This window comes from Lynx canadensis, chromosome B1, assembly GCF_007474595.2.
Source record: "Lynx canadensis isolate LIC74 chromosome B1, mLynCan4.pri.v2, whole genome shotgun sequence".
NCBI lineage: Eukaryota > Metazoa > Chordata > Mammalia > Carnivora > Felidae > Lynx > Lynx canadensis.
Window position 1 is genome coordinate 4661676 of NC_044306.2, and position 26936 is coordinate 4688611.

Genomic DNA, 26936 nt, shown 5'->3' on the forward strand with positions numbered 1-26936 from the left:
GACTTCCTGTGTGTTTCTCCAAGTGCCCTGGAGCACACATGCCAAGGCCCAGGCAAACTGCTCCTACGGGTGAGAAATGTCATCTTCGGATGGAGGGCAGGACAGGACTCACAGCCGAGTCCCACGGAATACTGAGCATTTCATTCAGTAAAGGATGAAAGAGCTTAATCTTTTTACTTGTGACTGACGCATATCGTCCCAAATTTGTATTCCTGCACTAAATACCAGGGAGTAACATTTTTCCCACAAAGGTGAGTTAATTCCAGCGCTGGGAAAATAGAAGTGCTTAGCTCACAAAACTACTGACGGTAAGGACTGTCAGTAAAAATTCCCTGTCCTGTTTCTCTTTCTAACAACATTTTTTTATACTTTGACAACTTATTCCTGTTAACCTCTTCTTCTTCTTCTTTTTTTTTTTTTAATGCAATAATCTTTACCTATTTACGTATACAATTTGGTAAGTCTTCTAAAGATGAGTGGACCATCTTTACTTTCCAGGCTGTGAACTCTTTGTGTCCCCCTCTTGGCCCCCCCCCCCCCGCCCCTTCCCCAGTCATGTTCTCTCTTTCTCTCTCCTTCTCTCTCTCTCTCAAAAATAAATACAACATTAAAAAAAATTGACCCTGCTACGTTTGAAGTACAGAAGCTACATTTATCACAGAATGGCTTAGAAAGTCTTTTCATACAACTGTTAAAGTGAGCTCAAGATGCATGTAGCTTAAGTAGCCAAGAACAGACTTAAAGTTCAGGCTGATTTATTGGGAAACCAACGTGGCTCGAGATTAAGAGACCCTCACCCGCCCAGCCCTTTCCAAAGACCCGTGATGAATGCAATGTGGGCTCCACACGATCGTATGTTATTGTTAATTTTGTAAAATCACAATTGATGACATCTTTCTATCTTCACCCCAGTTTGTTCTTTGCCTCCCTTTCCCTTATATTATGGGATACTGCTACACATACTTTTTGGTATCCAGTAAAAGAGAAACAGAGCTGAGAACACATTTAATCTGATTATGCGGTTTGCAGTTACTCTGTGAACGACTCTACCAGTATATAAATGGTTTCCAGTAGAACTTTTTCAGCCCGTTTTCTTTTTTTTTTTTTAATTTTTTTTTTTAACCTTTATTTACTTGAGAGACAGAGCATGAACGGGGGAGGGTCAGAGAGAGAGGGAGACACAGAATCGGAAGCAGGCTCCAGGCTCTGAGCCATCAGCCCAGAGCCCAACGCGGGGCTCGAACTCGCGGACCGCGATATCATGACCTGAGCTGAAGTCGGACGCTTAACCGACTGAGCCACCCAGGCGCCCCGTCAGCCCATGTTTTCAACCGACGTAGGACTATGACAAATTTTCAGGGTCAAGGGTTGAGATCCTATCACATAACTTGGTACTCTAAGTATGTGCGTATTATACCAAAATCAAAGTTTGAAATGCATGTATCCAGCAGTTGGACTTGCAAAATTCTTCTGGCCATCAGATGTATGAAAACATAGTCAGGAGACCCAGTTCTAATCAAAGCAAAAGTCACCTCCCAGAAGGGGCATCCTCAGTGATTCAGTCTATTAATTATAAGGATAACTGTATTATCCTTAGTGATTCAGTGTATTAATTCAGCATACATGTGGCAGATTAAATAATTAGCCCAATCATTTCGCATCTCTAGTCATCTGCATATTTTCTACGATCTCATTATGGGGAAATGACACTTGCCTGATCCTTGGCTCTTTGCTCATATGAAGGATTGAGGTAAAAATATCAATGTGCCAATTCTGGCCCCGGGCACTCAGGGACCAAACACAGTTCTGCTCGCCTGTGTGCCTTCCAGTACTGCCACGAGCGAATGAGGTCCCGGCTTGCTCCTGTGCCTAAGGCAATAAGAGAAACACAGAGCAGAGCCACACAACCGACCCACAGAACTCTTTAGGAAGAAGCTGGGCTGTCCCAGCCGTCTCGCTGAGCCAGACTAAACCAGCCAAAGGCCTGGCAACCCATAGACCTATGAGAAAAAGTCACTCTTCGCTAAACCAGTGCATCTGGTACAAATTTGTCATGCGGTAGCCCTACGAGAGTCGCACAATGACACAGTCCCCCCATTTTGTGATGCAGACTACATGACACACAATTAGCACTGAAAGGTTTGAGAATACTGCAGTTGAAGTAAAGGGCACTAAGGGTAACTGCATGTTTTGTGTATCCAAGTATCTATAACAACTGCGGACCAATAAAAGTAGAGATTCAATTACCTATTTTCTCCATAGAAGGCATAACAAAGTCAGTGCAATATGAAAACTTCAAAGAGATTGTAAACATATATAGATAGTGTTAATGTGTGCGTGCGTGTGTTCATGAAAATGTCCATTCCTTTAAATTTATTTTTTCTTTGGCTTACTTTTGAAACTGCTTTATTAAAGTGTAGACATCACAAAATGAACAAAATAAATGGTAGATGTTTGAAGTCTGTAATTCAGTAGGGTTTGATCTGTGAGTACGTCACCACAGTAAAAAAATGAATATATCTTCATCTCAAAAACTTTCCTCAGACCCTTCGTAGACCCAGACTCCCATCCCTGCTGACCCACGATCCTGTTCACTAAGCAAACAGTGATCTGTTCTCTGTTGCTATCAATGAATGTGCCCTTGAATTTTATATGAATAGAATAACATTTTCTTTTAAAAAATTTTTTTTTTTTTTTTTTTTTTTTAAATTTTTTTTTTTTTCAACATTTATTTATTTTTTGGGACAGAGAGAGACAGAGCATGAACGGGGGAGGGGCAGAGAGAGAGGGAGACACAGAATCGGAAGCAGGCTCCAGGCTCTGAGCCATCAGCCCAGAGCCCGACGCGGGGCTCGAACTCACGGAGCGCGAGATCGTGACCTGGCTGAAGTCGGACGCTTAACCGACTGCGCCACCCAGGCGCCCCTTAAAAAATTTTTTAATGTTTATTTTTGACAGAATGAGAGAGAGAGAGAGAGAGAGAGAGAGGCAGAGAGAGAGGGAGACTCAGAAACAAAAGCAGGCTCCAGACTCCAAGCTGTCAGCACAGAGACCGATGTGGGGCTCAAACTCATGAACCCTGAGATCATGACCTGAGCCAAAGTCAGACGCTTAACTGACTGAGCCACCCAGGCGCCCCTATATTTGCTTTTTTTATGACTTCCTTTATATAGCACAATTATTTTGACATTTATCTATGTTGCTATAGCAATGGTCAGTTTCTTTTTCATTTCTTGGTGGTGTTCCATCGCGTGAATATGTCACCATTTGGGTATGCATTCACCTTTTGATGGACATTTGTGCCGTTTCAGCCTTTGGGTAACACAAAAAATGATGATATGCCCATTTGTGGGCAAGTCTTTATATGGGCGTACACTTTTTTTTTTTTTTTTTTTTTTTTGAGAAACAGAGAGTGAGAGTGAGTAGGAGAGAGGGTTAGAGGGAGAGAGAGAGAATCTTAAGCAGGCTCCACACTGAGCATGGAGTCCAATGCAGAGCTGGATCCAATGACCCTGAGATCATGGCCTGAGCCTAAATCAAGAGTTCAGCGTCCAACCATCTGAGCCACACAGGTGCCCCCAGACAAACACTTCCATGTCTGTTGGGTAAATACCTACGGGGGGGATGAACGAGTATATGGTAGGTGTGTATTAAGCTTTTTAAAAATTGTTGGACTGTTTTCTAGTAATTGTTCTTTTTACCCAGTTTGTTCTATGAGAGTTCAAATTCCTATGCATCCCTGCCCCATCTTGATATGGACATTTTTTTCTTCAGTCATTCTAATGGGTGGGTAGTGGCTTCTCATAGTGGTTTTCATTTGCATTTACCTAAAATGACGACTGAGTCAAATATCTTTCAAGTACTAAATTGCCACGTGTATATGTTCTTTGGTGAACTGTATGTTCTCATTTTTTGCCCATTTATGTATAAGGCTGTTTTTCTTATTATTGGGTTTTGATCACTATTCAAGTGTGTTCTGGATACAAAATCCTTTATCAGATTTCTGATTTGTAAATATCTTCTCTCAGTCTTTGAATTTTTTCTTTATTTTTTATTTATTTGTTAATTTTGAAATTTAATTTAAGTTCAATGTTAATTTTATAGTAGGGTCTTCTTAGGGGTGGAAGTTTTAATTTTGATAAAGTCCAATTTATCAATTTGTTGTTTTATAGATTTATTCTTTTGGTGTTGCATCTATAAAATCCCTGCCTAACCTACAAAGGTTTTCTCCTGTATTTTTTTCAAGAGATTTTATAGGTTAGGTCTGATACACTTTGAGTTAACATTTGTATATGGCATGAGATATAAAGCTCGTTTGTTTGTTTTTGTATTTGCATTTTACAAGCACTGTCTTCTCTTTCACTGAATTACTACTGCATTTTTACTAAAAGTCAATTGATCTTACCTGTGGGGCTATTTATCTGGAATCACTAGTGTGTTCCAATGATGCATTTGCCTATGCTAATGCCAAAATCATACCTTGTCTTGACCATTATAAGTATATTAAGTCTTAAAGTCACATATTACAAGTTTTCCAAATTTATCCTCTTTTTTCAAAGTTGTCTATTTATTTGCATTTCCATATAAATTTTAAAACTAACATATCAATTTCTACAAGAAAATTCTGCTGCACTTTTGTTTGAAGTCACATTACATCTATCCATAGATGAATTTGTAAAAATTTGACATTCTAACTATATTAAATATTCCATTCTATAAAAATGAGGTATTTCTCCATATGTCCTTCTTAATTACTCTCAATAATATGTTGTTGTTTTTATCATAGAGTCCTGCATATAAATTTTACATAATTTATCCCAAAGTGTTTCATATTTGAATACCATCTTACAATATTTTTAGCATTTAATTTATTTTTGAGGAGAGTGAGAGAGAACAAGTGGGAGAGGGGCAGAGAGAGTAATAGAGAAACCAAAGCAGGCTTTCCATTGTCAGTGAGGAGCCCAACATGTGGTTTGATCTCACAGACCATGAGATCATGACCTGAGCCAAAATCAACAATCTGATGCTTAAACAACTGAACTACCAGGCACCCCACCATATTATAATTTAAATTTCAAAATTCATTGATTCATTGCTAGCATAGAGAAATACAACTGAATGTTGTATGCTGATATTGTATTCTGAAAACCTGTTCAGCTCACTAATTTATTTTAATAACATTTTTCTAGAATCCATGGATTTTTCATTTAGACTAGCTTGTAAACTATTCTTACCTTTCACCTTTTTTTAAAAATTTTATTTATTTCTCATGCCTTATTGCACTTATTAGAATCTCTACCATGATGTCGAATTAATATCATAAGAGTATATGTTTTTTGTCTTTGTCCTGATATTAAAGGAAAATAACTCTTTTGTTATTAATAATGTTATCTGTTTATACCTATGTTCTTTATCAGTTTCAGAAATTATCCCTTGTTACTACTTTTTTAAAAAGTTTTAGCAGGGGTAAATGTTGAATTTTTTTGTATGTTTTTCATGCATATATAGATTTGATTATAGTTTTTTATCTTTTAATATACTTTATTACATTGATTAATTTTCAAATATTAAACAAATATATATTCCTATAATAAATTTGCCCAACTCATTGTATGCTATCTTTTTTACGTTTCGTTACCTTTGATTTGCTGGAAACTTGTTTTCCACATCTATTTTATGAAGAATATTGTTCTGTGTTTTTCTGGTAACCTTTGTCTGGTTTTGATATCCAAGTAATGCTAGCATCATAGAATGAATTGTGAATTCTCTCGTCTTCAGTTTTCTGGACTATTTTCTATAGTGCTGGTTTACTTCTCCCTTGAAACTTTTTTAAAAGTTTATTTTTATTTTTGGAGAAGGGGGAGAGGCAGAGAGAGAGGAAGAGAGAGAATCCCAAGCAGGCTCCAAACTGTTAGCACAGAGCCCAACACGGGGCTTGATCTCACAAACTGTGAGATCATGACATGAGCCCAAATCAAGAGTTGGACACAACTGACTGAGCCACCCAGGCACCCCTTCTCCCTTAAATATTTGACATAATTCACCAGTGAAGAGATTTGGTGGGGGGAGGGTTTTAGCAATGGATTCCTTTACTCTAATAGATATAGAGCTGATCAGGTTAAATCTATGTCATATTTTTTGCAACTTGATAGTTTGTGTCCTTAAGGAAATGTCCATTTCTTCCGTGTTGTTTGATTCATCATCTTGAAATGGTAATACTTTATTATTCTCTTGATGGCCTACTATCATTCTAATAAGTTTTAATGTAAATAAATATTCACTCTGGGTGCATAACTTTTTTTTTGGTCACAAAAAAAGGGATTTCAAATTATTCAATTTCCTGGAAATATTCAGGAACTGCTCCTGTGATTAGCTTGCATCACCTCGGTTGTGGATGCTCTTTTCAAAGGCACTTTGCTAACTCAAAAACATCTGCAAGGCCATCCTTACCTAATTGGCCTGGCATCAAACCTCCTTCCCCTTGAAGTTGACTGGTAATGAAGATGGTCAGCAGATATTTTGAAGGATATATGATCTCTGGGACTAAGTTCTCTGAGTACAAACCCATTCATTTTCAGAATGTTGACTCTGAATGCTAAAACTACTCTTGACTCAGAATTCCTTCGATCAAAACCCCAGTGATTTAGACTCTCCTGACCCTGTGCACTAGGAAGTAGTTTCTTGAAGAACCGTGTGGAAGAGAAGAGGAAGAGAGGTACCAGACACATGCCTGCCATGATTAGCTAATGTATAGCTGATCCTGGCGTCTTTTACAACAGTAAGGAACAATTAAGAACATATCATAAAAATAAAATACAGAGAACGAGATAAATGACTCCATGGGACTCACAGGTCTTTTGTTATGATTTTCTGTCATGCTACTTACTATCTGAGCTTTTGGCTCCTTTCTATTTACCTTAAAATATATCATTGAACATTATTTCCATTATTAAAAAGGAACTTGAAAGTTTTTTTTTTAATTTCATGGATTATCTGCCTATGTTATGTTCTTGGAACAATTTCTCTACCTGCTTACTCATGTATGATATAAGGGATCTCTTTCAGCATTGATCCTCAAAGACAGATAATACAATTTTGTCCATAACCATTTAATACACTCCCAAACATGTTTTGGGTAAATTTTCACCCGACTGCATATTTAACCCATCATGGCATTATCATTTCTATTACTCCATATTCAAAAGTAATTCCACCTCTAGAAATGTATATGTGATGGTCTTCTAGGATTTTTTTCACCGCAAAAATTGTAGAGATGCTAATAAAATCTGTTATCCATTTTTTCATCAAATTTTATTCTATTTGTCCAAAAATGGATGATTTTGAAAAGTACAGGATTCAATATTTCATACCAGTTTCACTCTCTTACAAAATTCCTGACATGCAAATCATATCAGGAAAACCCTCACAGACCAGATGAAGGATGTTCATGGACTAAAGAGCCAGGACTATGAGGACTGGTCCAGCTCCCAAGTAGCAATCTCCTGGGCTACGTCCATATATTCACATATCAAGGAAAATGAACGACAGCATCGCCAGGAGGAAAGCTAAGATAAAACTCAAGGAAAATGGGACCATGTTATTGACATGAAGGGCAAATGCACATAGACTGAGGTGAGGGCCAGTTTTAGTTGCTCAGCAGAAGTATATTCTTGAGTGTCGGGAACACGGGGATTCCTGCCATCACAATGGAGCCTCCTGGACAGTGGAGTAGAGCTTAGTGGTTAATAACAAACTTCTATGCCAGACAGATTCAAACGGAAATTCTGGCTCCTCCTTTTCATGTCCCTGGGAGAATTTTTTTTAAATCTCTCTAATTGCAAGTTCCTCTATCTATAGAATAGTGATAATAATAGCACGTACTTAACAGGCTTACAATGAAAATTACATAAGAACTAATGAAAAGACTCAGTGCCGAGCCTGGCAAAAATGAGAGAAATAAACGTCAGGGCCACAGACTGAACGTGCACGTCCCCCCCAAAATTCATAGGTTGAAACCTAACCCCTGGTGTGATGGTGTTAGGAGGTGGAGCCTCTGTGAGGTGAGTAGGTCATGAGGGTGAGCTCCCATGAATGGGACCTTATCAAAGAGACCTCAGAGAGATCCCACATCCCTTCTGAATAGAGATGTTTATGTGTTCACACCAGATACCAAATGTGCCAGAGTATGGATCCTGGACTTCCAGCTTCCAGGACTATGAGAAATAAGTTTGTGTTATTTATAAGGCGCCAGTTTTTGGCAGTTACAGCAGCCCAAATGGACTAAAATATTTAGCATATTATCATCCTTGTTTAGAAACAGAGACACAGAGAAGTGAAGAACGCTGCCCGTTTCCACCCCAAGCAAACAGCAGCTCCCAGTACCAAGCCAGTCTCTTTGACCTGAGCTCTTGCAAAGCACACTTACTCTCCTACTGACTTACTCTGTTTCGAGTTTTGTCAAAGCCTTGCACTTGTTACTATGTTCCCGAGCAGACATCCTACTATAAATATTTAAGGTACATAAGTGACTGCACAGTGTACAGAGATTACGTGAGCCTACGCCCGCGTCTAGACAACCCTAGCATTCCTGAGTCCCCGTGGTGCCCTGTGGTGCCATTAAGATGTGCAGTCACATGAGAAGACCCAATGCTGCCAAAAGTAAAAGCAGAGAAGGACAAAGTAGAACAACTCAATACTTAACAAATTCAGATTAATAATAATAGTAATAATAATAATAATAATAATAAAAACCCAGCAAGTATCCTCACAAATACTCAACATGATATTGTCCACATAAAACAAGAAAATGATAAGGGGGCCTGGGTGGCTCAATCAGCTAAGTGTCCAACTTTGGCTCAGGTCATGATCTCACGGTTCATGAGTTCAAGTCCCATGTTGGGCTCTATGCTGACAGCTCGGAGCCTGGAGCCTGCTTTGGATTCTGCGTCTCCCTCTCTCTATGCCCCTCCCCTGCTCACGCTCTGTCTCTGTCTCTGTCTCAAAAATAAATAAACATTAAAAAAAAATCAAGGAAATGATACAATGAATAAAGAAAATTGGAAATGGATAACCATCTATATGGTGACAGACTATTGTTTTCACAATAACCAGTGAGATAACATCAAATGCTTTAGGATCGAAGTGTAGCTTAAAAATTATAGGTAAATGGCTTGAGATATTATGACAGAAACAACACCTCTAGGTTAAGAAACAGTCACAACCCAGAAAAGAATACTATATATTTTTTTATTATATGCTTCTATCATTTGGATTTAAAATGTCTTGTGCATTTATTGATGATTCTGTTAATCACAGTTATAATTATACTCATTTATATTTTACCAGTAGAATCAGTTTTTTTTTTTTTTCTGGGAGTTATTTTTAATAAAAATACAGGAATAAAGAGCCCAAGATTTCAAACTAAGAAAATTCTAGCCAAAAAGCCCAGCCGGAACCCCTTCAGAGGCTTTATGAATATTTCCCATAACAGCAAGATGGAAAGCCATCTCAGATCTATAGTAGATTCCAGTGAGACTGACCCTTTGGTAAACAAAAAAGGAGAGAAAAGGACAGAGAAAGAGAGAGAGAGAAAAAGATCATGCCTTCTGTGATCATGCCTTCTCCTCTTTTAGACTACAAGAGGAGATCCATTTGCGAACAGCATGGTTATTTTCTGTTTACTTGTTTGTGTTTGTTTTTCCTCCCCCAGGAGCATGGTTTTGACCTTGGCAAGAGCTGCTTGCGAAGGGATGTACCTAACGGGATCCACGACACCCACGCTTCTAACAGACACACAGTAAAGAAAAGACTGTAGTTTGGGTAGAGTCCGATTCGTGGCATTCAATTTTAACACAGGAAGAATGTGGAACTGTATATTTTGATTCTAGGTGGTTTATCATATTTAGTCTGACGGGCTGCCTGCATCAGTGGATACAGAAGGGGTCTTCTTAAGCTTCTCTCTCAGGCTCTCCCACATTGTGACCAAAAGAAAGAAGATGTGCAAAAATCTGTCCCTTCTACATAGAAGCATTTGACCTCTGAGAGCTGACCACCTCTCTACATCACATATTTGTTGAAATGCAAGAAAGGGAAGAGAATGTTGAATCTTAAACAGGTAAGTCCCAGTATGTCCCTGTGATGATGAATTTTTTGTGCCAAGGTAGGTAGGCTGTCATTCCCAGATGTTTGGTCAAACACCAATCAAGATGTTGCAGGTGATAAACATTAAAAAAAATGTTTATTTATTTTTTTTAGAATTCTTTACTTTTAGGTTTTATTTTATTCATTTTGAGAGAGACAGAGAGAGTGAGCAGGGGAGAGGCAGAGAGGGAGGGAGAGAGAGAATCCCAAACAGGCTCCGCATTGTCAATGTGGAGCCTGAGGTGGGGCTCGAACTCATGAACCAGGAGATCATGACCTGGGCCCAAGTTGGGCGCTCCACTGAGCCACCCAGGCGCTCTACAGGCGATTAACATTTAAATCAGCGTCTCTGAAAGTACAAGTTATCCTCCTCCAAGTGGGTGGGCTTCATTCAATCAGGTGAGGGAGGAAAGAGTGAAATTCACAGAGGAAGAGGAACTTCTACCTGCAAATGGCCGTTAGACCTAAACGGCAGTATTAAGTCTACCCCATGCCGTCATCCTGCAGGCCTGCCTGGTAGAAGGTGAACTTGCGAGCCCCACAGTCACATGGGCCAGCTCCCTAAACTGGAACTCTCTCCCTCTGTCTAGCATTTGATATAATGATATTTCCATCTATGTTAATAATGATTGCATTATGTCTCCTTTAGGTGCAATTTATATGTAACTCGCGTTAATTCATCAGGACCGGTGAGGTCTTCCCGACCTTCCCTCCTCCTGCACGGTTCACGTAGGCCAATGGGAGAATTCTCTCCATCACTGTCATCACGGCTCAGGCTGCCGGGACCCATTCCACTGAAGGCATGCACTTAAAAACGTGAATTGTGCACTGCCTTTAAAATTTCTGCCCAGAAAAGACTCAGTCACTTTTGTTCACATTTCATTGGCTGACATATGACATTACCTCACTTAACTTCAAAGAAGGTTGAGAAGTGCATTTCTATCATGTACCCAGAAGAAAGAGAAATTGATTTTTCTCGTGAGACAAAGGAACAAAAGCACTCTATGCCTTCTACACACAACATATGGCTTAGCACACTTTCTTCATGTAAGATACATTCACCCTGTTCCCAAGGGATAGAATTCAAATCCAATTATGTGTCAAGGTCAAGTCTGGGATCTCTGAATGACACACCCTTTTTTCTCTTATGATATTCCACTGTTACTGCTCTGGGTAGAGAGCATTTGAGCCAAAAAGAAATCTCCCTTGCATTCATACAACCCACATAATATTAGGGAATATTAGGGAACAAGGTCACCACGATGAGTCCTGCCCTTTGGAAAGGGGACAGATATAAAACATACACACATCACCAGTCCATAGTGGTTCTGAAACACTGCAGGCAAGACACAGAGAAGGGTGAAGAATATTCTCTGCTGACATCTGATTCTTACCTTCAGGGGTCCAGGGTCTGTCACTGGGGAGGGTTCTTCCTTTTCCATTCTTCTCCTTGGCCGCATTTGTGGCAGGCGATGGAGATCATGCTCTCACGGGGCCCACACAGGCCCTGTTGGCTGTTCTCCACCAAAGGAACACTGGGAGCTTCAGTTTTGTTGTGCAAACTGAACGGACATGAATGGTTTTCAAGAATAGGATTTGGGTTTCTTTGGCATACAATTCTCTTCAAACAGATCTCATGTATTTGATTACAGTCAATCTTTACTGCAATTTTCTTTTTTTTGATCACTGGACCCACTATTTTCTTCTGTTTAGGGCGTCAACATGTAAATACCATTGTAAATGGGAACTTTCCCTAAAATGGGCAGAAATTCATTTCCCTGCCCTTATTTCAGAGAAAAACTGATGTAAGTAAGAGCGATAGACTGGAAGCGATTTTAGTAAATGGACAGGAAGAAGCTAAATGCAGGCCAGTTAATTCTTTGAAGAAATAATAACACATGTCAACCCAGTTCAAACATAAAATTCATATGTAGTTTATTCAGAGAAAGAGCTGCTAAAGACATTCAGGAATGTAAAATTTTATGATTTCAAAAGGAATTTTCGCTACTTGAATCTTAACTGATAATGACAAATATGACCCTGCCAGAATGACAAAAATATATTTATTTGTAGGAGACAGTGCATCATTTTTGTGCGGAAAATGGCTATGAAACTATAAATCTGGTGTCCGGGTAAATGTAGATTAAGCTACCAATCACTTCAAAATGGACTGCGCTTTTGGGATTCCACTTTATAAAATTACATAATTAATGGAGCAAATACTCCATAATAACATTAGGAGACTAAGAAACTAATGCTTCTTAAACCAGTATTTTTGTACTTAGTAAAGAGGCTACTTATTTGGAAGAGGGAGAAAAATGTGACATAATTTCCCCATGTTATTTTTTAATGCAGGAAAAAAAAACAACCTACCATTATGATTTAAAGAATAGTGCATATATGTCCATTTTTATCAATATTATTCAAATATGCGATATACAACTGAATAAAATATTTCTTAGGGTTTATTTAAGTAACTTCCAATTTTAGTAAAACTGTAAAATTGTGAACCACATTCAGATAAAAAGCACTTTTATTAATACTCCAGAAACATAATTTTTTTACAATTTTTTAATGTTATTTAGTTTTGAGAAAGAGAGAGACAGTCAGAGAGATACGGTGTGAGCATGGGAGAGGCAGAGAGAGCGGGAGACACAGAATCCAAAGAATCTGTGAGCACAGAGCCTGACACAGGGTTCGACCCCACAAACTGGGAGATCATGACCTCAGCCAAAGTTGGATGCTCAACCGACTGAGCCACCCAGGCGCTCCTCCAGTAGCAGAATTTTAAGGATGAAAACTCAACATCTTCTAATTTTAAACTAAAGATATAATATTATATTAATATAAAAGTATTCTATATATTAATGTAAAAATCTGAATGTTTGATAACTAAGCTTAAATATTGACAGTAACATGAATGCTGTTAAAATATATGCTTATTTAATTAAAACTCTTGGGAGAAGATGGCAGTGTAGGAGGATGCTGGGCTCACCTCGTCCTGCTGATCGCTTAGATTCCACCCACATTGGCCTAAATAACCCAGAAAACCGAAGGAAGACTAGCAGAATGGACACTCCAGAGCCAAGCATAGACAAAAGGCCCACGGAAGAGGGTGGGAAGGGTGGAGAGGCGGTGCGTGATACAGGGACTGGCGGGAGGGAGCGAGGGCAGTGGAGGGGCAGCCCGCCTGGCAAGACAGAGCCCCCTAAGTCTGGCTTGCAAAAGCCCAGGGGCCAGACTATGTGAGTTCTGACAGCCAGCAGGACTTAACATCTGGAATGTTAAAAGTCAGCAGCTCTGCTCTCTGACAGTGGGGAAGGCTAGAGGACATCGAGCCCTCCCTCTAAAGAGACTGTGGAACCAAAAGCCCACAGGGTTACAGGCAGGAGCCACAGTTTGAAAAACGCCTGGGGCCTACAGGAGGGAGAGCTGTTGAGTCCCAGAAGGACAGAGCTCGTGGGGGATGAGGGAATACTATGAAAAATTCTATGCCAACAAACTGGACAACCTGGAAGAAATGGACAAATTCCTAAGTACCCACACACTGCCAAAACTCAAACAGGAAGAAATAGAAAATTTGAACAGACCCATAACCAGAGAAGAAATTGAATCAGTTATCAAAAATCTCCCAACAAATAAGAGTCCAGGACCAGATGGCTTCCCAGGGGAGTTCTACCAGACATTTAAAGCACACAATACCTATCCTTCTCAAGCTGTTCCAAAAAAGTGAAAGGGAACAAAAACTTCCAGACCCATTTTATGAAGCCAGCATTACTTTGATTCCTAAACCAGACAGAGACCCAGCAAAAAAAAGAGAACTACAGGCCAATATCCTTGATGAATATGGATGCAAGCATTCTCAATAAGACACTAGCCAATCGAATTCAACAGCATATAAAAAGAATTATTCACCATGATCAAGTGGGATTCATTCCAGGGCTGCAGGACTGGTTCAATATTTGCAAATCAATCAATGTGATACAGCACGTTAATAAAAGAAAAGATAAGAACCATATAATCCTGTCAATCGATGCAGAAAAAGCATTTGACAAAATTCAGCATCCTTTCTTAATAAAAACCCTCACAAAAGTTGGGATAGAAGGAACATACTTAAACATCATAAAAGCCATTTATGAAAAGCCCACAGCTAATATCATCCTCAATGGGGAAAAACTGAGAGCTTTCCCCCTGAGATCAGGAATACGACAGGGACGTCCACTCTCACCACTGTTGTTTAACATAGTGTTGGAAGTTCTAGCATCAGCAATCATACAACAAAAGGAAATCAAAGGCATCAAAATTGGCAAAGATGAAGTCAAGCTTTCACTTTTTGTAGAAGACATATTATACATGGAAAACCCGATAGATTCCACCAAAAGTCTGCTAGAACTGACACATGAATTCAGCAAAGTCGCAGGATACAAAATCAATGTACAGAAATCAGTTGCATTCTTATACACTAATAATGAAGCAACAGAAAGACAAATAAAGAAACTGATCCCATTCACAACTGCACCAAGAATCGTGAAATACCTAGGAATAAACCTCACCAAAGATGTAAAAGATCCGTATCCTGAAAACTATACAAAGCTTATGAGGGAAATTGAAGAAGATATAAAGAAATGGAAAAACATTCTGTACTCATGGATTGGAAGGATAAATATTGTTAAAATGTCAATACTATCCAAAGCTATCTACACATTCAATGCAATCCCAATCAAAATGGCACCAGCATTCTTCTCGAAGCTAGAACAAGCAATCCTAAAATTTGTATGGAACCACTAAAGACCCCAAATAGCCAAAGTAATTTTGAAAAGACTAAAGCAGGAGGAATCACAATCCCAGACTTTAGCCTCTACTATAAAGCTGTAATCATCAAGACTGCATGGTATTGGCACAAAAACAGACTCATAGACCAATGGAATGGAATAGAAACCCCACAACTAGACCCACAATAGTATGGCCAACTAATCTTTGAAGCAGGAAAGAATATCCAATGGAAAAAAGACAGTCTCTTTAACAAATGGTGCTGGGGGAACTGGACAGCAACATGCAGGAGGATGAAAATAGACCACTTTCTTACACCATTCATAAAAATAAACTCAAAATGGATAAAGGACCTTGATGTGAGACATCTCACCTGAATGTGAGACCCTAGAGGAGAAAGCAGGAAAAAACCCTCTGACCTCAGCCGCAGCAATTTCTTACTTGACACATCCCCAAGGCAAGGGAATTAAAAGCAAAAATGAACTAGTGGGACCTCATGAAGATAAAAAGCTTCTGCACAGCAAAGGAAACAACCAACAAAACTAAAAGGCAACCAATGGAATGGGAAAAGATATTTGCAAATGACATATCGGACAAAGGGCTAGTATCCAAAATCTATAAAGAGCTCACCAAACTCCACACCCGAAAAACAAATAATACAGTGAAGAAATGCGCAGAAAACATGAATGGACACTTCTCTAAAGAAGACATCCAGATGGCCAACAGGCACATGAAAAGATGCTCAATGTCGCTCCTCATCAGGGAAATACAAATCAAAACCACACTCAGATATCACCTCACGCCAGTCAGAGTGGCTAAAGTGAACACATTAGGAGACTATAGATGCTGGAGAGGATGTGGAGAAACAGAACCCTCTTGCACTGTTGGTGGGAATGCAAACTGGTACAGCCACTCTGGAAAACAGTGTGGAGGTTCCTCAAAAAATTAAAAATGGACCTACCCTATGACCCAGCAATAGCACTGCTAGGAATTTACCCAAGGGATACAGGAGTACTGATGCATAGGGGCACTTGTACCCCAATGTTTCTAGCATCACTCTCAACAATAGCCAAATTATGGAAAGAGCCTAAATGTCCATCAACTGATGAATCGATAAAGAAATTGTGGTTTATATACATAATGGAGTACTACGTGGCAATGAGAAAGAATGAAATATGGCCCTTTGTAGCAATGTGGATGGAACTGGAGAGTGTGATGCTGAGTGAAATAAGTCATACAGAGAAAGACAGGTACTATATGTTTTCACTCTTTGTGGATCCTGAGAAACTTAAGACCATGGGGAAGGGGAAGGAAAAAAAAAGTTAGAGGGGGAGGGAGCCAAACCAGAAGAGACTCTTAAAAACTGAGAATAAACTGAGGGTTGATGGGGGGGTGGGAGGGAAGGGAGGGTGGGTGATGGGTACTGAGGAGGGCACCTGTTGGGATGAGCACTGGGTGTTGTATGGAAACCAATCTGACAATAAATTTCATATTAAAAAAAAAGGGTCTGAAAAAATCTAAAACTCTATTTTCTTACATGCAAAAGTTTCTCTAGTAAGGCAAGTAAACTTGTATCTCATTAGATCAAACTCTGTATTTGAAATAGTCACAGGTTGACATGAAATTGTTAGAAATCACAAAGACACCCCATTCACCCTGCGTGCAGTGATAGCATCTTGTAAAGCTACAGATCGCTATCACAATCAGGATACTGACCCGGAGGCAGTCAGGGTGCACACATTTCCACCACCTCCAGAATCCCCCAGGGGGCCCTTCCAAAGCCACGCCCACATCCCTGCCTCCCCTCCCCCCCCACCCCCAATCAACCACCAGTCTGTTCTCCATCTTGCAGTTCATCATTTCTAGGTCCTTACGCAGGTGAGTTTATACATCATGTAACCTCGTGAGATTGGAATTTCAGTGCGATGCTTCCAAGTGGTTGTGCATGTGGGTACCTCATCCTTTTCTCTTGCCGGGTGAGGCTTCATGGTATGTCTGTACCAGTTTGTTTAACATTCACCCGGAGAAGGAGCGCCAGGTTGTTTCCAGTTCAGTCTATTATGTATAAATCTGTTGTAAATGCTCACAAATGATTTTTTTTTCTTTCCGTATGAATGTAAGTGTTCATTTCTCTGGGATAAATGCCCATGAGTGCAATTGCTGGATCATGTGGTCGTTGAATACCCAGCTTTTGAAGAATCTGCCAGACCATTTCCACTGTGTTACTTACATTTCCATTGGGAGTGTATGCCGGATTCAGATTCACTTTCTCTGCACCTTTGCCAGCATTTGGATGTTGTCACTTGTTTTTTGTTGTTGTTTGTTTGTTTTTTGTTTTTTTTTTTTTAATTTTTAGCCATTCTGATGTGTGGATAGTGGTACCACATTGAAGTTTTAATTTCCATCGCCTTAATGGCTAAGGACGTTGAATATAATTTTATGTGCTTATTTATAATTTTTATATCCTCTTTGTTGAAATGGCTGTCCTTTGCCGATTTTTTCCTCCCTTCCTTCCTTCCGTCTTTCCTTCCTCCTCTTTTCTTTTCTTTTCTTTTCTTTTCTTTTCTTTCCTTTTCTTTTCTCTTTTCTCTCTTCTCTTTTCTATTGTTGAGTGTTGAGAGTTATGAATATATTCCGCCTACCAGCGTGTTGCCAGATACATGATTTGCTAGTATTTTCTCTTGGTTTCTAGCTTGCCTTTTCATCTTCCTAAAAGAGTCTTTCATAGAGCAAAAGCTTCAAATTATGTTCAAGTCTAACTTCATCCATTTCGTTTCCCTTTCTGGATTATTCTTTCAGTATCAAGTCTAACAGTTCTTTGACCCTAGATCTTAAAGCCTTTTCTTTTCTTTTTTTTCCTAAAAGTCTTACAGTTTTAAAGTCTGCAATCTATTTTGTGTTAATATTTGCATAGAGTGTATGGTTTAGGTAGGGGTTTACACTTTGCCCATTGATGTGTAACTGTTCCAGTACTGTATTTTGAAAAGGCTATCCTTCCATTGAATTGTCTCTACCCCCTTGGTCTGCAATCAGGTAGGCATAGCTGTTCATGTTTACTTTCAAATTCTCTGTTCTGCTGCACTGCTCTGTGCTCAACTCTTTTTAAGCATTAAAGAAAATATCACGTAATATATTTATTCATCAATTTCGTTTGCTAATTGTAATATTCCATTCGCTCTCTCCTCAGCATGGTGTCAGCGTCTACTGAACATAAGTGAGGCCATGTCAGTGATTTATATCCATAGGTTTTACATGTTGAATGTGAACAGATTTTACATGAACCCCTTACCGTCCTGGCTCCTAAAGCTTCTTTGGGAATCTTGCATGCTTTCCCTTTCCCATCTACCAGCTAACTAACCTTACTCTATGACAATAAAGGAAAATAGGGACACGGGGGACAAGGATCCTGAACTTCTGAATGACTATGGAGAACTCATTCCCCAACTTCCTCCAATACATGCACAAAATAATGTTTGTAATAGCAGCTCATCGTGATTTTCCTATCCCCTCACTCTTAATGTCCTGGGATAGTCCATTTCTCTATAAAGCATTGTAAGAACTCCAAGAAATTATAGGTTTTACCCAACACCAAGCTTTAGTAGTTATTAGGGATGAATAGATAGAAGAATTCACAGTGAGTGCCATCCTGTCTGAATTCCCTCCCCAAAATACATCAGCTGCAGCCTGCTAACTCCACTTATCAAGGCGGGCATATGTGAGTTTCTGAGGGACTGACAAGCCCCAGCTACGTACGCATTATGAGTTAGCCAGGGATCTTTCCTATCAACAAACAAGGAAGTCTGGTCTAATCCAAACTTGCCAGCTTTAGGAATTGCCAGGAGGGAGAAAGTGATTATAAATCGCCTTTTAAATATTTTAAATATCTTTTAAATACCTTCCAGGGGCGCCTGTGTGACTCGGTCAGTTAAACCTGTGACTCTTGATTTCGGCTTAGGTCATGATCTCACAGTTTGTGAGTTCGAGCCCTGCATCAGGCTATGCGCTGACAGCACAGACCCTGCTTGGGGTTCTCTCTCTCTCTCTCTCTCTCTCTCTCTCTCTCTCTCTCTCTCTCTCTCCTGTTCTGCTGCTCCCTCATTCGCTCTTTCTCTCTAAATAAATAAACTTTAAAAAAAGATTAAATACTCTCTTCCCAATTTCTTTGGTTCAAATTCTCTCTTCCACAAAGGACAAGAACTTAAAAAATTGTGTATAAGTTTTAAATTTCAGGATTTTAACTGGTCTAAATTTAGATGATAAAATAACAAGTAAAGGCAATGATTCGTTTACTTTGCATTGAAGAAAGGACACATTAAATTACAAAATACCTAACATAATAACTGTCCTTAAAAAGTGTGTAAAGTGAAATATATAAATGATCCATTATTTGTTTCTCATTATTTCATTTGGGAGACTTGGAATGTCTGGCATTCTTCTGGCAAAGTCTAAATACAGGAAGTTGAGAACATAATCACATGGTCGGTGTGGTAAGTCTCTCTTTTTTTTTTTTTATGTTGGGTTTCAGTTTCATCCATTCAAAGTTGTCAAGGAACTCTCAATAAATTCAATAAATGGCTCTCTTGTCATTCTGGTGAGCACAGTTTAGATTTTCTCCTGAAACTAAGGTACATGCGTTACATCCTTCATGTTTACTTTTTAGATAGTTAATATTTATCTTTTGAGGAAAACAGATAAAAATTTATATTTTGAATTTTCTGCACATAAAAAGCCCTACTATGAGAAAGAATGACATATATATGTACATATACATATACATGTATATATATGTACATATATAAATGTTTATTTATTTTTGAGAGAGAGAGAGTGTGTGAGCAGGGGAGGAGTAGAGAGAGAGGGAGACTCAGAATCAAAAGTAGGTTCCAGACTCCAAGCTGTCAGCACAGAGCCCGACGTGGGGCTCAAACCCGCAAATCATGAGATCATGACCTGAGCCAAAGTCAGATGCCTAACTGACTGAGCCACCCAGGCACCTCATGACTAATATATTTTTTAAGTTTTTATTCTAATCACTCAGTGCTCATCATGACAAATGCACCTCTTAATCCCTATCACCTGTGCAATACATCCCCCACTCCCTGTAACCATGTTTGTTCTCTCCAGTTAAGACTCTGTTTCTTGGTTTGTCTTGCTCTCTTTTCTTCTCTTTTGCCTGTATCTCTCGATTCTTAAATTCCACACATCAGTGCAATCATATGGTGTTTGTCTTTCTCCGACTAACTTATTTCACTTAGTATTATATTCTAGCTCCATCTGTGTCTTTGCAAATGGTAAGATTTCAAGAATAACTGATATTTTAATTTTCAAAATTAGAGTGAAATTGCATAAATAAAAAAAATACATCAAAACCAGTGGGAAAGGCTCAGACACAATCTTACCACAAAGTATGCTTCCAGCATACTGGAGTTACAGTCCAAAACTATAACAACAGACAGACCATATGGTGGGCCACAAACAAGTCTTAATAAATTTAAGATTGATAGTGCACCAATCATCTTTTCTGACTGGTTTGATGCTAGAAATCAGTTACAAGAAGAATACCAAAAAATCCACAAATATGTAAAGGTTAAATAACATGTGTCTGAACAAACAGTAGGTCAAAAAATAAAAATAAAGAGGAAATAAAGAATTACTTGAGACAAACAAAAATGGAAATACAACAAACTCAACGTTACGGGATGCCATAAGCAGTTAAGAGGGAAGTTTATAGCAATAAATACCTAAATTAAGAAAGAAAATAAAAGATCTCAAATAAACAACGTAACTTTATACCTCAAGGAACTAAAAAAGGAAGAAAAACTAACCCAAAGTTATTGGGTGGAAAGAAAAAAAACAAAGACAAGAAAAGAAATAAATGAAATGAAACTAAAAGAAGTAGAAGAGATCAATGATGGGGCGCCTGGGTGGCTCAGTCGGTTAAGCGTCTGACTTCGGCCCAGGCCGTGGTCTCATAGTTAGTGAGTTCGAGCCCCGCGTCGGGCTCTATGCTGACAGCTCAGAGCCTGGAGCCTGTTTCGGATTCTGTGTCTCCCTCTCTCTCTGCCCCTCCCCAGATGATGCTTGCACTCTGTCACTGTCAAAAATAAATAAACTTAAAAAAAAATAGAAAAAAAAAGGAGATCAATGAAACTATGACACATTTTTTGAAATGATAAAATTGAAATACGTTCAGGAAGACAATCTAAGATAAAAAGAGGAAGATTCAAATAAAATCAGAAATGAAACAGGAGATATTACAACAGATAACAGAGAAATAGCAAGGATCATAAGAAAATACTATGAAATATCATATGCCAACAAAATAGATACTCAAAATAAATTGATAAATTCCTATTAACAAAAAACCCTAAAGACTCCACCCCAAAACTTCAAGAACTGATAAATGAATTCACTGAAGTCGTAGGATGCAAAATCAATGTACGGAAATTCACTGTATCTCTATACGCTAATGAGGAAACACTAGAAAGAGACATTAAGAAAACAATCCAGTAATCACACTACTATTTCCCCAAAGAATACAAAAATACCAATTTGAAAGGATTTATGCACCCCTATGTTTATTGCAGCATTATTTACAATAGCCAAATTATGGAAGCAGTCTAAGTGTCCATTGATAGACGAACAGATTAAGAAGATGTAGTGTATATACATGATGGGATACAATTTAGCCTTAAAAAAGAATGCAATCTTGCCTCAGTCAGAGAAAGATGAATACCATATGATTTTAGTCATATGTGGAATGTAAGAGACAAAACAAATGAGACGAGAAAAATAGAGACAAACCAAGAAACAGACTTAACTATAGAGTTGTTGGTTACCAACAACCAAATTGATGGTTACCATGGGTGAAATAGCTGATAGGAATTAAAGAGTACACTTATCATGATGAGAACTGGGTAATGGATAGAATTATTGAATCACTATATGGTACATCTGAAACTAATATAACATTGTATGTTAACTCTACTAGAATTAAAATTAAAATCCTAAAATAATTTCCTAGAAACATACAACCTACCATAACTGAATAATGAAGAAATAGACCAGACCAATTATAATTAAGGAGTTTGATAAGTAATCAAAAGTCCCTCAATGAAAAGTCCAGGAACAGATGGCTTCATTGGTGAATTTTGTTAAATATCTAAAGAAGAATCAATACCAATCCTTCTGAAAGTCTTCCTTAAAGTGGAGTAGGAGAGAACACTCCCAAACTAATTTTATAAGATTAATACTACCTTGATAGTAAAACTAGACTAGAACACATACACACAAAGAAAATCACAGGCCAGTATCCCTAATGAACATAGATGCAAAAATCGTCAACCAAATGTTAGCAAACCAGATTCAATGGTAGATTATAAGGGTCATGTACCATGATCAGGTGGGAATTATCACTGGATGCAAGGATGACCCAACATACCCAAGTCAAACGTGATACATCACATTTAAAACATTAAGGATAAAAATCATGATCATCTCTGGGGCACCTGAGTGGCTCAGTTGGTCAAGTGTCCAACTCTTGATATCAGCTGAGGTCATGATCTCATTGTTCATGATTTCAAGTCCCACATCAGGCCCTGCCCCGATGGTTTGGACACTGCTTGGGATTCTGTCTCACCTTTTTTCTGTCACTCACCAGCTTTCTCTCTCTCTCTCTCTCTCTCTCTCTCTCTCTCTCTCTCTATCTCAAAATAAATAACTTTAAAAAGTCATATGATCATATCAACAGATGCAGAAAAAGCATTTGGCAGAAATCAACATGCTTTCATGATGAAAAGTCTCAACAAACAGTAGAAGAACGGGCCTCAAAATAACGAAGGCAAAGGAGAGGAGCACACAGCTAATATCATATTTAACTTGGAAAAGTTTTCAACTTTTCTGTAAGATCAGAAACAAGACAAGGGTGCCCACTATCACCACTCTTATTAACATAGTCCTGGAAAACCCAGCCACAGCAATCAAACTTAAAAATTTTCTTAATATTCAAGTTACTAAGTATTTACTTTAGAGGTGAATTTAAAGGGACAAATTGCCTTTTCATTCTGCCTTTAGGTACAAAAAAGAAATGTCCTTGTTCAAAACAATAGACTATCACAAATTAGAAAACATTAAACAATGGGGTACAGGGGTGGCTCCGGTTGGTTGGGCAGCAGGACCCTTGATTTTGGCAGGTCATGAGCTCATCGTTCCTGAGATCAAGCCCCACGTTGAGCTCCCACTGATAGTGTGGAGCTTTCTTGGGATTTTCTCTCTCCCTCTCTCTCTCTCTCTGCCCCTTTCCTGTTTGCACAAATGCTTGCCTACCCTCTCTCTCTCAAAATAAATAAATAAAGATTTTTAAAGAAGAAAATAGCAAGCAGTGTCAGATAGGAAATCCCAAGTCCAGATAACTGAGGATGAAAGTAAATTGTAGCCAGACTATGACTACTATTCACAGATTTTTTTTTTCATATGGAAAATGAATTTTATTAATAGCAAACGTCCCAGCATTTTGAAACTAGATTATGTTGTATTAAAGGAATGGCTAAATTTCCCCTATTAAATGTTGAATAACATCCTATTGTGGTCTTTTTTTTTCCTAATATAAACAGGTAAACTCTTGACATCACTTCTTTTTTTAGGCTTAGTGAGGTATAATTGATAATTAAATAGTAATACATTTAAAGTCTCAATATGATGATTTGACATACATACACATTGTGAAAGAACCCCCACTACCAAGTTAGTTAACACATGTATTAGCATACATCTTTTTAAAGTTTGATAACACTTAAATTCTACTGTCTTAGCAAATTTCAATCATACAACACAGCATTATCAAACAAGGTTGCCATGCTATTCTCGGTCATTGCACCCTTTGTAATTCATCATGATCTTTGTCCAAATGCATGTTGATCTATCTAGAATATAATTCCTTAAGGACAGAGAGCAGAGATTTTACAGAATAATGTTAGTACAGTCCTAGAAGAAATGGTGTGTGTGTGTGTGTGTGTGTGTGTGTGTGAGAGTGTGTGTTCATTTTGATTAAATGACTGAATGAGTAGGTACTTGGCACTGTTAATATTGGATATATGAATAATGCAAAGCAGACCCCAGGAGGCCCAGAGAGAGAGATAACAGAAAGCTTTTTCTGACCTACACAGAAAACATCATGTTTAACATGAGGCTCACCAGATCTATGCCATCAGCTCATCAAACACGAGAGGTTCAGTCTTCCATATGCCAGACAGAAGGAGAGAACTGGTCATCAGTGAAAAGCCCCTGTGACTACCAAAAAAATTCAGCGAGGAATACTCCTCACAAAACATTTCATTTCTTAAATTATATTTAGTGACCTAGGGTAGGAATTATATTTATGACATGGTCCTATATAATAATTTGAAAATCTGTAGATTTGCTTAAAAGATAATCTAAAATAAATTACTTTAACTGTAGTTATAGGTTATCCAGATGATCACTGTGATGGACTCAATACTCATGCTCCCTCAGAATTCATAGATGAATTCCTAATTCCCAATGTGATGGCATTTGGAGATCTGGTTTGGGGAAGTCATAGGTCCTGAGGATGGTGCCATGGTGATGGGATTAGTTCCCTTATAAAAAGAGACAGGGGACAGATTGCTACCTTTCTCTCTCTCTCTCCATCACATGAAGAAACCAGGAACAGGACCCTATCAGAGCCTACCTGCCACGCCCTGATTTCAGACTTTCAAACTCCAGAACTGTGAGACATAATGTTTAAGCCATCTAGTCAATGGCATTTGTTCTGCACATGTGCAAACTTACTAAGATAACTCAGTATAACCAGGTACTGTCACATGATTCCAATACCAGGCTTCCTTTTCATTTGATGGCTTTTCGGGAGCCAAGTGATCGAGTAGAGTGAGAACATTTAACTCATAAAGTATTGAGTGGTACGTTAGCTGCCAGTCAACTGTCACATTCCGATGTCGAGATGACAACACTGTGGCATATTTATAAACAATAGTCTAAGGAATGCGGTGGTTTAGGATGGGGGAGTGCTAAGTGAACCAAATTAAATGAAATTAATTAGATTAAAAGCTTCACCATTTGGAGCTCCTGTTCTGCTCCTAGACAGGACAGCAGAGGTCTCTGAGGGCAGAAATCACAGATTTGTAGATGAATAGAGTAAGAAGACTGCTGTGCAATTTTGCCTTCTCAGGTTTTGACTCTGTTTTGTTTTGTTTTTCCTGAATGGTGTAAGCCCAAAAGTACATTGGGAAAATGGCTCTCTTTAAATTTCACTAAGTATCTCTGATGATATATTGGTGTCCCACTAAGCTTTTTGTAATGGAAGCTTATCTGTATAAACTGCGTCTTTGTGGAGGCTTGAGACATTCTTTTTTCAGATTCAAAATTTTAATATTCAGCAGCTATAAACTGAGACAGCAAATTAGACAAGTGACAGGTTTAAATATAAACACACACTTACACCCAAGAGTGGAATTGAAATCACAATCCCCCCACCTATACAGTACCCAGACTTCATCTAAATCTGAAAGCCCGTATCTCCTTGACTGCTTCGTAAAACATCCTAAAACCTCAACCCTGGAAAGGCCTTCCATCTTTATCCAATCTATCTCCTGTCTCAGACAAGTGAGATCTTAGGCCCCGAAAAGTTAAAGGTTATGATCAAAAGTACCAGGTTTGTTTGTGGCAGAATTAAGGTTAGCATTTAAATCTCTGGGCTATAATCTGAAAATGTTTAAAAAAAAAAAAAAGGACAAAGACATCACATGATGAACAGTATCAGGTTTAGGGTATTGATGACATATTTTTCCACATTGTCCCACTGGGTAACAACAGCACTTAATCGATATGATTGCCGAAGGGTTGAAGCCTGGTGAAGAGCTTAGTACTCAGTGTTAATTGTCGACAACAACAGCAACAACAACAACAACACCATTTAAACCTCACTAGCATGGAAAGTCATCTAAAGAAGTAGTTTTGACTTACTTACTGTTCACTATTCCATTCTCAGCTGGTGGGACAGTTTGTATGAGCTAATTCCTCAATAAATGGTAAATATTACTTGAATGAATAATGTGCCAACATAGAAATGCATCTATCTCTTATCTATCTATCTATCTATCTATTTCTCTCTACCTCTATATCTTATCTAAAATCAGAATTAGGACTATGAAATTATACAGACTCTAAAACCTATACTCTCAAAAGTAATGTAGGAAAAGGGCTCTATGTAATCAATATACTCTGAAGGGCAATCCTAAAAGCATAAAACCAGATCTAGTAGGGAACATACTTCACAGAAAACAAGGGTGGTCTCTATATTGGATTGAATGGTGCCCCCCCCCCCACCAAAGATCTGTCCATATGTTAATTCTTAAATACTGGGAATGTGACCTTATTTAGAAAAAGGCCTACTGCAGATGTAATTAAGTTAGGGGGGATCTTGAGATCATTTTGAATTACACAGGTGGGCCTTAAATCCAATTAGAAGGGTGGCTCAGAAGAGACAGAAGGGAAGTCACAGAGGAAGAGAAAGGCATGTGAAGACGGAGGCAAGCGTTGGACAGATGCAGTCACAATGAATGGAGGCAGACAACAGAAAGTGGAAGAGACAGAAAGGAATTTTCTCGGAGAGTCATCTGATCCAGCCCTGCTGACAGCGTGGTTTTGGACTTCTGCGAGAGAATACGTTTGTCCCGTTTTAAGCTGCTCAGTGTGGAGTAATTCATTATGGCAGCCCCAGGAAACTAATACAGTTTCCAAGTCCAAACAAGAAACACAACTGAAGACAGGGAACTATAATCAGTAAGGAAAAGAAAAAGAGAATCATGAGCACTAAGTGAAAAAGAATAACACAGCCACCAAACCCGATGTGTGGTGTGATGGGATTTTATCTGGAGCCCATCACACATTTTCAGAACTGTGTTTAAAATTTCTGAGTTAAGAGACGACTTTTGAAAGAAATCAGGCCAACAGGATTTTGGCAGAAAAAGAAAAAAAAGGAGCAACTCTGG